The sequence below is a fragment of the Phalacrocorax aristotelis genome, chromosome 2, assembly GCF_949628215.1.
Source record: "Phalacrocorax aristotelis chromosome 2, bGulAri2.1, whole genome shotgun sequence".
Taxonomy (NCBI): Eukaryota; Metazoa; Chordata; class Aves; order Suliformes; family Phalacrocoracidae; genus Phalacrocorax; species Phalacrocorax aristotelis.
In genome coordinates, this window is record NC_134277.1 from 17,291,357 (window position 1) to 17,305,965 (window position 14,609).

The 14,609-nt window shown below is 43.7% G+C and overlaps 1 protein-coding gene across 3 annotated transcripts in view; it reads right to left on the reverse strand.

Annotated features, from left to right (window-relative positions):
* The window catches only part of SVIL (supervillin), a 147,690-nt gene extending 146,439 nt beyond the window's left edge, over positions 1–1,251 (reverse strand). For all 3 annotated transcript variants that reach the window (XM_075082544.1, XM_075082536.1, XM_075082534.1), the window contains exon 1: positions 1,115–1,251. The gene's annotated coding sequence lies outside the window, so the exon portion shown is untranslated. The remainder of the gene's footprint in view (positions 1–1,114) is intronic.
* Between the last annotated feature and the right edge of the window lie 13,358 nt (positions 1,252–14,609).

A 14,609-nucleotide genomic window follows, 5' to 3' on the forward strand; every position in this document is an offset into this window, starting at 1 on the left:
AACTAAATGAGTAATTTTCACTTCCTATTTGCTCCCCAGGCCCCATGCTGCTGCCCCCTGCCAAGTAATAAACTCGAGTACGCTCAGCCTTTGCAAGACCACTTAAGTCCCTCTTAAGAGCGTCAAAGACCAGGATAACATGCAGACTTTAAGAAGTAAAATGGATCCAAAGGTATCATTAAACAGTCAGCTCTGCAGCATTGGGTGACCATGCTCTATGTAAAACCCTACAAGCACTGCGCTCATAACTATCAGCAGACCCTACTAATTTTTTTTCCTATTAATCACAATACTTCATTGTTTCCCCCCTTTCTAACCACCTCGTTGCTTTCTGGAGTTCAGACAAGTCGGGGCAAGCTGCGATCTCACCGCTGACCCATTTTAGACAGGGAAGGTGAGCACCAACCTCTTCAACAGTTATTGGGCTGTGGGCCAAAGAGGTTCCACACATCAATAAACAAGGACCCCATCGATTTAGGCAGCCTTTCCCAGTACCCCGCTGTGCTGTACCACCACCAGAACCATAAAGCCTCTCTCTCTACACCACACGTGCGCGCCGCCCCTACTGCCGCTGCCTTTTATTCCCCAGCCGAAAGAAGAGACAAAACTCCTTCACAAATTTCCCGTCCCCGCTGCAAAGCGGCCCGTGCCGATGGGAGAGCACCCTCTGCCGCGCCCGCGGCTCCCTGCTCCCACTGCTCGCAGGACGCCCCGCACGGCGCCCGCCGCCGCACCCGGGTCTCCCCGCAGCACCCCGGCCGCCGCCTCTCCCGGGACTGCGGAGAGGGGCCGCGGCGCCGGCCGCAGGTGCGCCCGCAGCCCGCGGGGGCCCGCGCGGGGAGGGCAGGCGGCGCGCGCCCTCCAGCCTCTACAGGTTGCTGCGCCGAGAAGAGCCCGAAGCCGGACTGACAGCTCGGCCGCGAGCGGCAGGGGCGCCGGGAGGAAGCGGGCAAGTTTCGCGCAGCACCTCCGCGGCCGAGCCCCGCTCCCCGGGCGAGCGCGGAGCCCACGGCGTCTCCTCAGAGGCGGCGGCCGCGCCCCGGGGGGCAGCGCCCGCCCCGGCACCGCGCAGGTCTCCCTCCGGCGGGAAAGGGGCGCCGCCGCCCCTACTCACCTCACAGCCGGCGGCCGAGGGGCAGCCACAGCCTCCGGCGGGCGAGCGGGCGGGCGGGCGGCCTCCGTCCGTCCGTCTGCCCGTCCCCTCCGTCCCTCCGGCCGGCCGGCGGGGCGGAGTGAGGCGGGGGAAGCGGCGCGGCCCCCCGCCGCAGGGGGCCGCCTCCTCGGATCGGCGGGGCGGGGCGGCGCCCCTCGCCTCAGCGCCCTGGCGGGGAGCGGGCGCGACCCACCCCGGCCGGCGCGCGGGGAGCAGCGGCCGCGCGTCGCTACGCGGCCCCACGCGGGACGGGGCGGGATGGGGCGCGCCCCTGGCCCCGCCCCCGCGCCCCCCGCCCGGCGCGCCCCGCTTCCGCGCGCCTCTTGGAGGCGCTGCTCCACTCCTTAAAGGGGCCGCGCCCGGCGTGGCGGGGGGCGAGGTGTGGCGGCGGGTTGAGGCGACGGGTCAGCGCGGGCGGACGGCGACACGAGTGGCATGGTGCGCCCGGGTGGAGTCACCTGCCGGGAGCTCCTGGCGGAGGTGGCGGCCGCCGGCGCCGGGGCGAAGCCCTTCAGTGGAGGCTGAGGCACGGCAGCGGCCCCAGCTCGACCTCGTCCCGTAGCTGGCGCCCACGCGGGGCCGGAGCTCGGCGGAGGCCTGAGGGAAGCCTTGGGCCCTGCCTCAGGCGCCTCTCCCCGAGAGAGTCCCGCGGGGAGTGGGGGGCACCGCGGGTGAGCGCCGTGGGGCAGGGGGTGCCACGGCACAGGGTGCCAGCACGCCCGTGCTGTGGGGGTCGAGTCAGCGGCTGATCGGCTTCAGGCTCCCCGCGCTGGCGGGCGGGGAGGCGGCGTGCCGTGGGCTCGGGAGCCCGCCGTCACACTAGGGTGAGGGTACCGGGGACCTGGGCCTTCCCCCATCCATCCACGGCGGCCTCTCCAGCCAACGTGTTGAAGTGCGGCGGGAGACTTTTGGGACCCTTTCGTCATGGCTGGCGCAAGGAGCGTTTAGTTATTTATTTAAAGGGCACCAGGCCCAAGGAGAGCTCCGGTGCAGCAAAGGGACCAGGCAGGTCTCAGCAGCACGACCCGGGCGTTTGCTGAACTACCGGGGTGGCTCCTGCATCGGCAACGTTTCTGGACAGTATTTCTCTATAGTGTACATGCAGAGACATAGGACTTTGTTGTCTTCATTAACTCACGCGATCCTTCCAGGCCATCTTGACCAAATTGGAGAGGTTGCTCCTGCTGGGCTGGAGCCCTTGGGGAGAAGGCTGTCTAGAGGAGCAATTCAATGAGTGTCCTGCTTTCTCCCTTCTACTGGGACCACATGGGGTAGAAGTTGGGAGAAGAGAAAGTAATCACCACTTTTTATTTAAAGGGAGAAACTTTTTTATTGCTCAGATGCGCTTGTTTAAAACCAAGGCATCGTTAGGAAAATGGAAGAAATACGATTGTGATGTTGTAGACTTTTCCTGCAGTGGTGCAGGAAAGGCATTTGTTCACACAGTAAAGGGGAAGCAGAGCATTCATACCTAAACAGCCCAGAAAGTAGAATCGTCCTTTCTTTTTATATTCCTCTCACTTTAATCTTTTACTTTAGACAAACATTTTTCTAGGTGAATTACATGGAGAATTCAAGCCCTGCTTCGCCTGGTCAGATCTTAAAACACAACTTGAAACAGAACTACAGCACATACCACACATTGAGTTACCAAAGAGGGAATCATCTGAAGAATATGTTAAACCTGACAACTTAGGTAGAGAACACATGGAACTAAACAGAACAGATGCTTCTGTTCCATTCAGTTGCATACGCAAGAGTGGAGCTATCTTCTCCATATCTGCATGAGGTCTGTGCAGAGAAACAGGAGGAAATCATAAGGTGTAGAAACATGCTAAGATGTGACAAACCTAAAAACTTTCAAATCAACACCCAATGAGTACTTCACAAGGCACACTACGAAGTGTCTTTGTCTGCAGCATTACAGCAGCTTTGTGCTCCAGATGAGTTCAGAACTGAATGTTGAGTGCTTAGCTTGAAACGTTGCTGGGCTTTATAGCTTTGTGGCAGGCAGAAGTCTCTTAATTGCAGGATAATGATGTGGTGTGGGCACATGCCTTTTGCCTGGTGGTTATGAATTACTTTGTGCAGATACATGAAACCCACATCAAATAGAAAGCATAGGTGTGTCCTTCCAATCTGATTGAGGGAGAGAAGGAGGAAAGCTAGTGTGGAAGGGAGGTCAAACATAAACCATAACAAGGTTAAAAATCTTGGATTAAAAAGTGGCCTTGAAAATATGGTTTGTCCTGCTGCCTTTCAACAAAATTGGTCCGGTTGTCCAACAGCCCTATTTGAAACCATCAAAGACTTTACCTTTCCTTACGGAAAAAAGAGGCAGCACCTTCTCACCAGAATTGTTAGCATTTAAAGATGGAATTCTGATCCTGCAAAAAACACCCTGTAGCACAGGCCTGAGAGGATTGTTGGAATGGAGGGGAGAAGAAAGTAATTGAAACATTAAATTTGCTTTTGCTGTGATTGACACGAGGCTGTCCTTATTTGTTTTTAAATATCAGAGTGGTTTCTTGATGGAACTTTTACAGTTGAAAACCCACAACCCATTTAACAAGAACTCTGTTTCCACCCCTAGTTCACTACTGATTCGTCTGGATTTAGCTTTAGGCACAGTCCCTGCCGTCTTCTGCCAGAGATTTTTCTCCTGCAAACCTAATCCATGATCCAGATACATGATTATTTCAAATTTACATTTTAAAAAGAGTAAAAGATTGATCTGAATTCCAAGGGAAGAGAGGGAGGCGTGGTATGTTGAATCTTTTGTTTCCAGAAGAACCAGGAAAGAATTAAGATTATTAAAGAAGCATAATTTGAGTGAAACCAACCATCTTAATCCATGTCAGTTAAAAAGATTATTTTCCCCACTTTTTTAATGTGTTAGACACAAGCATGTTTGATTTATGCTGGGAGTCAAAAACATCTGTACTTTGGGGCACAAGCAAATGCTTATTTAAACAATGGGGCTCCCTGGGGGTGATATAGGAAAGAAATGACATTCTTTTGCAAAGATTTCAGTGTTTTTCACTCCCATAAGTATCTTGTTTTGTTCTGAAAAGTAATCTGCAGAAGACACAATGACTCAACCTATTGTAAAGGAGTTCTGGAACTTTCACCTTTACGTGACTGGTATGAATATAAACCAGGTTAGCACCAATGAAATAGTGTTACTATTTGCTTGCCTTTGAGTGACCCATGTGAAAAGAATTGGTCATCTCAGTCTCATTGGCAGCACACAAGTATTCACATCTTAAAAACATTTGGAAGTAGTTGGCAGTCTGAGGTGTTGTCTGCACTCAGGATTAGCTCTGATTTCAGGAACTATTTTAGCTTCTGGTACAAACCCACTGTAGATAAAGTGCAAGTTGTGATCTATGCTGCCGCCTGCACCATTCGATGGGTGACGTGGAGACTAGTTCTAACTGCAGATGAGGCTGAAGGAAAGGAACCAGTTTCTGAATGGTTACATATCCTGAATCAGCTCTCATGATGTGCTTGAGTAGTTTATTTGAAGTTTTTAACAAAAAAAGTGTTGAGGATATGAGAAGATAAACATCTGTAGCATTGTTTTAAGTTGCTGGGTGGAGATTCTGTTCTGTAACCAGATGCTGTGCTGTATACGCATTGATATGATTAGAAACAGGCTTGAAAGTAACATTTAAACTTACTAGTAAACTTCTCAGACTTCAGTAAGCCAGGCCTGTGAATTAAAGTTGTGCCTGCTTCTTCTAAATCCATGGTCTTGAGTCCAGACATCTCTACATTTAAGAGACTGTCTTGCCAAGCTTTGGAACTGACCTCTGCAGCTCAGCACAGTCAATATACTGTGAGAGCGATGTGCCTCACTGTAGAGCCCAGTGTAAACTATTAACGTCAACAAAGAGGCCAGAGCAGAGAGACAGAAATATATCTGTTCCTGAGAGGTTTCCACATATGGAGACAGCAAGAAAAAAGTAACAATCTGCATTTCAGCTGCTTTTCTAAATGAACGTATTCAACAATGTGGCAGGTTAGTAGCTTTCTCTTCCTGTGTAAGTCTATGCCAAACTGGAGGGAGGAAGCCTAGGGTCTTTTAAAAGAAGGTGTGAAAAACTCTGGGGCAAGTGTAGAATTTTAGAAAAGAGCCAAAGCCTCTGTCCACCCTCAGAAGAGCAGAATGACAGAGCTCTGGCAGCCATTGCAGCCACCACCGATTTATTTACGAGTTCCTGGAGTCAGGCCAGTGTAATTATGGGCCTGAACTCCAGATCAGATTCACTTGACATTTGAGAAAGTCTGTGGAAAAACAGTAATAATAAACTGATAATAACCATCCATCTCATAAGCAACAAAAAATAAAGGGAAGAGAAAGGGCAGGTGGGGAGAGGGGCGGCAACATAATCCCCAAAAGATCTGCTTGTCAGGAGATACTTTCAGTATATACCCCTATGTATTTTCTAAAAGGAGCTGTGGAGAATTTTGGAGTAAGTCCTGACTCATGTCAGTGCTATTGCAATTACTGCACTGGAAAAAATTAAAATGGGGGGTGCAAAGGAAGCTGGGATAAGTTGGGACAGCAGTTTCTTTTGGTGGAGTAGGTAGTTTGTGGCCCACATGGCATTTATCCAAGCATGCTCATCACCTAAATTATATTACCATGAAGCCGCTGGCTTTGGAAAAAGATGTTTGAAGAAACTGTGCTGTAGCATATGATTTGTTTTCAATTTCATGCATAGTATAGAAATATACTTTTTGCACTTTACTGCAGGTCTCTGATTCTGCTTGTTCATATCATTGGTATAACATGGATGAATATCAGGGTTAAAAATCTTTGTATTTAAAACATCTGCAGTCCTATATCAGGATTTATATTCCACTGTTCAAACCTTTCCATTCAAATCCTTCCATATTATTTTCTATTGAATTTCTGTAAGACTGCTTTAAAAAAATATTTTTCAGGTAGGGTAAGTTGATTAATTCTGCTGAATGGACAAGGTGTCTTCTCTGACAAGAAAGAGGGCTGACATTTAGTTTACAGTTGTCTCAAGTATTTTATTTCAGGTGATGGGATTGAATGGCAAGTAATGAGTGAATGTTTAGCAAAGCAAGAACAGTTACGTTTGTGCTACACCTGAACAGCTTATTGTGAGTTTTCCTTATGTAGGTTTCAGAACATAGCACCTACATACGCACGGGTACAAAGGAGTCCGTATATGTAAATGGATTTTCTCCAAGGAAGCATTCCAGTTAGCTGCTTTCATCAAACAACAGCAACCACATGTCAAATGCCCCGGCAATCAATACCCAGCACAGTAACACTAGACAGCGTCTGAAGGAAAAGGAATCCGGGGTGAAGGAACAGGGTTGTTGGCCTAGAACGTGTAATCTTCAAGTGACCTGCTTTACCGTGCTCACCTAACTTCTCAGGAACTTCCTACTGACAACTAGAGTGAGTAGCTCCAGTTCTGAAGGAGAAAGAATATTGAAAAAGGGATGGTCACACTGTATGCAGAACAAATTCAGTTCTCAGTCAGTGAACGTACACTTCTGCAGGTAAAGTGCATGGGAATCACAGACACTGGAGTGGTTTAGGAACTATAAGAACAACTATGTTATTTAAGTTTTGGGGTTTTTAATTTGGCTTTTTATTTAACTTTAGTTAACTTCTTTATTTGACATTTATTTAACACTTCAGGTTATTATGTTATTTCTGTATGCTTTGATACTTTCATCTATAAATATATCTCATAGGTCTTGAGGAGATGACTTAGCAGTCTGAGGCACTGGTGTAAGGTCGGTAATAAAAGTGTAATATATAGGAATGGAAATCTTTTTTGTATTTTTCTTACCTACCATACATCTGGCTTCCACCAGACGTGTCCTTTTTTTTGTTCCTGGTCATTTTGTTGGGGCAGAATTTGAGAATGCTGACAGTTGTCTGGAACAGCCTTGCCAGCATAGCAGCTCTGCCTGGGCTGCTGGATATCTGGAAATCCCAGGCGTATTCACTGTGCATTGCAGAGCAGCTCCACCAAGTATGCAGTACTTCCACAGTGTTAGACCTTCTGAGCATATGTTGCCCAGATGAACCGCACAACCCTTAGTAAACCCCCTTACTGTGCAAAGTCTGATTAACTACATAATTTATGCATTGTACATCTGATACTTTGACATGCTGGGCTTACAGTTATTTTCTCTTCTGCACATGCACGTAGATTTCTACTGGGTATTTCTTGGGTGCAGATCAACTGACTAAGTGTTCGCATGTCTCTCGATGAGACACTGTTAACTGGAAAAAACTTATTTTTGTTTGGGATCACTGCATAAAATTCAGCAAGACTGTTGTAGTTGGACAGCTGAGGTTGCATCCAAACCACTGAACTCAGTGGAATGTTGGAGCCACAGGGTCACACTGAATGAAGCTTTCAGCTACTGATGGCATCTGAAGAACATCAAGAAAAAGTTGAAAGCCTTGGTAAATATCCTTCAGAAAGTAGCTGGCGCTGCCATATGGATTTCTGCAAAGACAGTGGGCCTGTCTGCCACAGCGTTTTCTTCACGTTATTTGGTGTAACGGTCCTCACATGGAACTCATAGTTATTAAAATAAAGAGTGCTTCTAGAATAACATGTTGGGATTTTGAACTCCGTTCCTCAACTTTGGCTTCTAACAGTCTTACAGCAGATACTAAAATCTGAAACACTTAACATGTAAGAGGAACAAAAATAATAATTCCGTAAGAAAAAGCAACATCACCATTAGCAATCCCAGTTTGCTGTTCATAAGAATTTTGAGAGTTATTGGCATCAAATATGCACAGTCTGTAGTGTCTAAAAGGAACTTAGTGTTGATAATCCAGAAATACTGCCTTTCCTTTACAATACTGGATTGCATTCAAGTGCATCCCAGTAACTTCAGAAAGGTACACCTCTTCTGTGCAGATAGCGATACAGTCATTTACCTGTGTCTGTGGCTCAATGGACTATAATCAATAATGTTAATCACTTTGAAATGCAGGTACATGCAAGGGCATAAAAGGAATTCCTCAGCCTTCCAGGCCCCGGCTAGCTACGTAACTGTGGCGTGAGTCTGTAGTCTGTTGTTGCTTTCTGGAATGGCACGTTTAAAAAAAGGTGTAGCAAAATCATCATCAGTCTATTCACATGCAGGGCTCTTCCCACATGGAAAATCCTGCAGGTTCCAGTCCTTGTCTTCAAGTCCTTGCGTTTGTGTAATTGAGCTTACCAGTTTATTGTTTTGTCCATATGCTTGAACAACTGTTTCTGCAGAGGAGGTGTTCTCCATGGGTGTGCTTGTATTGCCAGCACTGCAAGGGAGTATTCAAGTTCTAAACAAGGTGTAAATAAAAATGCAAGTACTTTCATCAGTTCGTTCAATGTGTGCAACATTTGATTGCTTGTATGGGATAGTATGAGAGCTGTCTGCCCGCTGGGAGTCCTTTTGCTGCAGAACTTCTTGGTTTTAGAGAAAGGATTGCTTTGCACTACTTTGGACTAACGAGGACTTTATTTTACATAGTCAAGACATTAAACAAGTTGCATTCAAGGGGACAAGAGTATTTGGGAACATCAGTCTAATTTTCTTGTTTCAGCTGGAAAAATAGGATAGAATCAGAAACATTAAATGTTTAATTTTATATTTTTAAGTGAAATGTTTCGACTGGATTTGGAAGTGGCAGGTCAATTTTATATTTGGCTTAATTTTTAAAAGAGCTGCAAAACTGTTAAATAAATTTAAGCATGAAACAAAACACCTTGGGAAAAATAACAACTGTGAAAGTTTTTAAATATTCTTTTTTTTTTCCACTGCAGCTCACTTAATTAGAAATCCATGACCCATTGTCTTCATAGGCTAGCTCTGGCCACTACTCAAAGATCCAGTAATATTCTCTGCATGAAGCTGTGTCCTGGTCTCTTGAGCTGGAGCTAGGGTCATTGTGGTTGAAGCTCGGAGATGGAAGTTGATGGTCTCGAGTGATCCACTAGCAATAATAGTTTTTCTGGAGCACTCTTGTGCTTACACACAGACTTCCCATGAAGACCCTCAATAGCAAATACTTAAAGGTACATGAAAAGCACAACCTTTTTAAAATAATCCCCCCCCAGGTCTTATAGCTGCCAGTATCGTACAAACATACTGTATGAATCATGTTAGCACTCCCAGGAAAAGTCTGAGTTTCTTGCAGTCTTTTACTAGGAGCCTGCAGTTTAGTAGCTTAGTCATTATTAATTTTCCCTCTTACACTAATATGTTATCAACAGATATGAGAGGGGCTAGGAAAAAAACCCAGAAAACAGTGAAGCGGCGACACTTTTTGTAGGTGATCCACAACAGAGGGTATAAGACTGTAGAAGGTGAAACTGGAGCTTAGTGAGACACCTGTCCACAAGAATGAAAACACTTGCAGTCTCACTTGCCATGTTTGTAGTCAGAAGAGCTACGTGGAACCCATCCTCCTCCAAGCCAGTGTGTTCACTTCTCATCTGTGTGAAATAAAGATCCCATTTTTTGGCTTGCCTAAAGCAACTTTTCAGATAAATAGAATAAGGTTATTTGAATAGGAAAGCACTAACTTAAACAAGTAACACTCTGTACAACTCAGAGATTTTTCAGGAAACTGAATTCACAAAGGAACAAAAAGGCTAAACAGAGATGTTTTGCCTCCTAATGAACCCCCCCCCCCCCCTCTTTTAGGTCTAAACAAAACTTTCAAGGCAGGAATTTAATGGAAAGACAGATTTTATGAAGCAAGTTCTTGTTTACTACCAAGGGATACAACAAGTAGTTCGGTGACATACGGTTATTCTTTGTTGCATGATTGTATTGTGATCTTTCATATGAAAAACATGATCAGTGTCAATGTGTTGTGTAATGGAAATACTGTCTTTAGTATAAACTGATTTTGTTAATGCTTATATATTCACTGGTTGTCTGCAACATGACTCATAGCAAGATTAGATAGAAAACACAGCTCATTGTCAGCTACAACTCACAACCACAAAAATTGTGGTGTCATTCAGCTGAAAACTCAGTCTCTGAATATATACAGTTTGTGTGAGAACCACTGCACACATTTCCAAAGCAATTCAGGATATTGCCACTGTATTGTAGGCAGTAAGGGAGAAGGTACAAAAAATGTTTTAAAAAACACTCTTGTAAGTTCATTTGCAATGCTGGCACAATTTCACACACACATTTCCCCCAGTCCTGAAGATATTTTTGCCAAAGAGTCATGTCTGGTGGTAAGCAACAGCAAAACATGAAAACATAGTAATCCCAGCTCTGATGCTGTGTCAAGGAGTAATTTCCATGGCAAGTATCATTTGCAAAGATCAGAAATTATTTAGTGGTAAAACACATTCTCCAAACAAACAGTGAGTGAAAGCACCTCAAATCAGGGACAAATTGTTTTCAGTCTTGTGTTTTTTTATATATTTATTTAGGCCCCAGTTGAACATATCAGTGAAGTAGTTGAGAACTCTCAAAGAATAAAGTACTAGTACTTAGAATAAAGTAGTTATAGCTGAAGATTTTAAGTTAAGCATATGCTGAAATAGTTTGCTAGATTTATGCTGGGGAGTTTGCTCACAGCTCACAAGCTGTGATTGGTTCAGGTTTGTGGCAAAACATGTTGGCACTTTAAGCTCTGGTTTTGCTTCTCATTATCTTCATCTATTTGAGGTCCTACCAAGTGCTACAATAGCTGGGAAAAGAAAGCTGGAATGCAGCAGGATCTGGCAACAAATACCTCTTCATTGATATACTCCCAAGTCTGGGTACTGAAGCTGGAGATGAGCAAGGATGCACCTACGCTTGGGAAAATCCTTGGAGACCAGTTGCATTAACTCTGAATCCCCATCATGTTTCTGTGACAATAGGGAAGAGCCAGAGCAGAACCAGTCACACAGCAGAAGGTTTTAAATGTTCACTGGGCTTAATGTCAAGGGAAGGTCATGAGCAGTGAGCTGCCAAACTGCACCCCGAGACCTTTCTCCTGGTGTGAACTAATGGCTACGTAAGGAATAAGGCAGTGGAAAATCAGGTTTTAAAGCTATTTTTCATTAAATGCAAAATGTTTACGTTTAGCCAATTAAAATACCTCAGTGTGTTCCAATAATCTGTAAATCCATGATCTTGAAGCCTATCCAAAACCAATAAAAAAAGCCAGTACCTGCAACAAAGACATCACAAGTCAAGGAACATTAAATGTGCTGCACAGGTCTATATAATGAACACATTTGAGTGGGATTGCCTGTAGGTTCACAGATTTGGCCTGGCTTGAGCAGGCTTAGCTCACTTCATTGGAAACTGCATCCTCTTACATTAGGGTTGGACCTTCTTCCTGTGCTGCTCTGGTTTTCTACTAAGCATAATTATCAGCTGTCTTTACACCCAGGTCCAACTCCCTATATTCTTCTTAATCATTGTCACCAAAGCAAATATCCCTCCCCAATCTGATGTGAACATAATTATATTTCATTACATCATAAGTGAGCCATGAAAGAGCCATAAAATATTATATTTTACACTAGAAGCAGTGAGGAAAACGCTGAATAACACTGCTTCTGTGTAGTGCTCGCATCTATGAAAGGATGGGGTTCGTGGTGCTGCATGTGTGCAGGTCATCAAATCAGAAGCACGAGGGGGGAAGAGTTCAGATAACCTAGAAGAAACTGAACTACCATAATAACTGTACTTCTGCAGGGTTGCAAAGGGGTTTTTTTCCCCGGTGGAAACGATGCCAAAGGCGCGATAAAGTATGTACATAAACACCTCACTGATGGCGACAATGACTGTGTCAGTTTGTTCTTCAGACATCCACTGTTGTTGTATCTCCTGCTCCTTTGTTAACATTTGAACTTGAGTGAAAATACACAGTTGTGAAGGTTAGTGGAGACTTGAAGTTCTATTTCCTGCTATTGTATGGCCTTTTTATGCTGCCAAGGTGGCACAAAAAAGCCCAAAGTGGGGAAGGAGCAGCTTGCTGCTAACAGCATCTTAGGCAAAGATGTTCTGGTTGGAGCCCAGGAGGTGATTCTAGGGCAGACTTCTTTCCAGTCCTGTAGAGACAGGTCACCTCAGGTGACTGCGCTGCTAGCTTATGTGCCCAGTATGCTGACTCTGAGATGTGGAGAACACTTATATAACTTTTATGGTACTATTTTTAGCAAAATTTGGTAGAAAATAGTAACCAAGGAATACTCTGAAGCAGCTCCCCAATCTATTCCTAATGCTGGGCAAACATTTTTTTAATGAGTGTTTTCCATTTTGCAAATGCTGATTCATCAGTGGGAATATGTCAAGGTGGATATTTCATATTGGAAATGCTCATACTTAGTAAAAGGAAATTAGGTTACGGCTCATTGCAAAGGTTTTGGAATGTATATTTCATATTTATTACTCCTCTTTCAGAAGAGCTCTTATTCTTTAAGAAGCAAACAGGCAACCCAAAACCTACATGGATTTTTTTTTTTTATTTTAACAGAATTATATATTTCTATTGACATGACTTTTTGGGAACACTTGGTTTTACAGGACTTTACAAATTCTCTATCTTTTTTTCCCCTCCAAACCTGGATATGTTTCAAAATGTTGGAATTTCCTGTGAAACAGAAGTTCCAGTTCTGCCATAGCCCTGCCTGTGGAGCCTTTGGAATGGGGAATGGTGGTTAATCTCTGTAATTACTCCAATAAACCCAAACTTGCAGGAGAGACAAAAAAGTAAGGAGAAAATAAACTTGAGAGAAGAAATAACTTATGCAGATTTTTGTAATAAGCATGTCTTCAATAACTCAAGCATACATGCAATTGTCCCTGCAGCAGAACTAGTTTTACTTATATACTTATATTGCTTTCTAACGACAAACTTATGTCTGTCCTCTGACATTGTATGAAGGAGACATCAGTGGTATGGTACAAGCCATTCTTCTAGTCACGTTTTTCAGCAGACTGGAATAAGAAGATGGACTTTGTTTAAATCTGTGGCAAAAACAATCACTCAAAATTGTGGAGTCTGAATGTAACCGTTTGGAGCCTTTTAAAGCTGCCTTGCTTTGCTCAACTGTACTATTTCAACTGCTCATTATTGGCATACTTAAATATTCATCTACAAACTTGGAAATCCCAGTTCTCTTTCTGAATTGAGTGTCCCTAATTTATTCACCCAAAGTCTGAGACTTTTCTTTTTCAAGTAAATTTTACAAATGCTTTCTCTTTCAAATCCCTTTTCAGAAGATTAAAAGAGGGAATATCTAAAGAGGATATAATATCCTAAGGCATTCACCTACTTAATAAGATTGATCTTGCCTAAGACGACTATGGATAATTCAAGCCATCTGACCAAATCACTTTTCATTTCTAAAAATGCCTTGGTCAGGTTGCATACAGTAAGATGGACAAAGGGAGAGAGATGTGTAGGCAACAGTAAATATGGCCAGGTAACTTCTGGTAGACTGAAGAAGGTTCTGTGCTACTGTAGCTTTTTTTCTTTTTTTCAAGTCAAAAAGGAACCAAAAGAAAGTTCATTACTTTATTTATTCCAAGAATGTGTAAATCTGAATACACAAAGAACTATCTACACAAAACATTTCCATTTGCTGGCTCCTCCCATCTGGAGTTACTGGATTACAGCCAAAGAGCTGCAACTGCCAAATTTTTCTCTAACAGAAAATCCATCTGAGCAGAATTTAATATTGGCAGAGGATATTTGGAGACATGTGTGAAAAATTAGGAACCCTTTAAGGGAAGAAGTCACTCAATTAAAAATGTGCAGAAAATAATCTATCATACATTCCCATCAAATCCCTTTTGATTTCAAGTACCAATATAATGACTGGATCAGACCCCAGTTGAGTCTAGAGCTGGCTGAACTGTTTGTTATGGATTTGTCATTATTTTTGGAGAGAGAAAAAATCTGAATTGAGCTTTTGTAGTTTTGCTTTTTATGCACTTTCTTTGTGGAATACCTTGCACAAATAGTTTTCAGTCCTTCGGCTCTTTGAAGCAGCTTGAAACAGTGCATTTCTGTGCATTTCTTGTGTTGTGTTTGTACATTCAAGTATTTTTTTTTCTCGACTAGATAACTCTTAAATTTAAAATAGAATCATAAATCAGGGAATAAAAATACCAAACTGTAGCATATTCTGTTTCAAGAGGATAATCACTTTCCTAAAATGTATGAAACATTTGTAACCACAGGAATTTGGAGGAAATGCTAAATACGGCAACACATTAATAGTACTACTAATTAACAAATCACATTCTTCACCTTATTAACAACCATATTTGCTACTTCAGAGGGTTTTTTTGTTTTGCTTTGTAAATACTGACTCAACCCTGCCACAGTGTGTGTGGTACTAGGCCTGTAGAATGGAAATCAGTGAGGTACAGTTTCTGTATTTTGTAGAGAAAAACAAAAAATTGCAAAATAATTCTTTGAGGT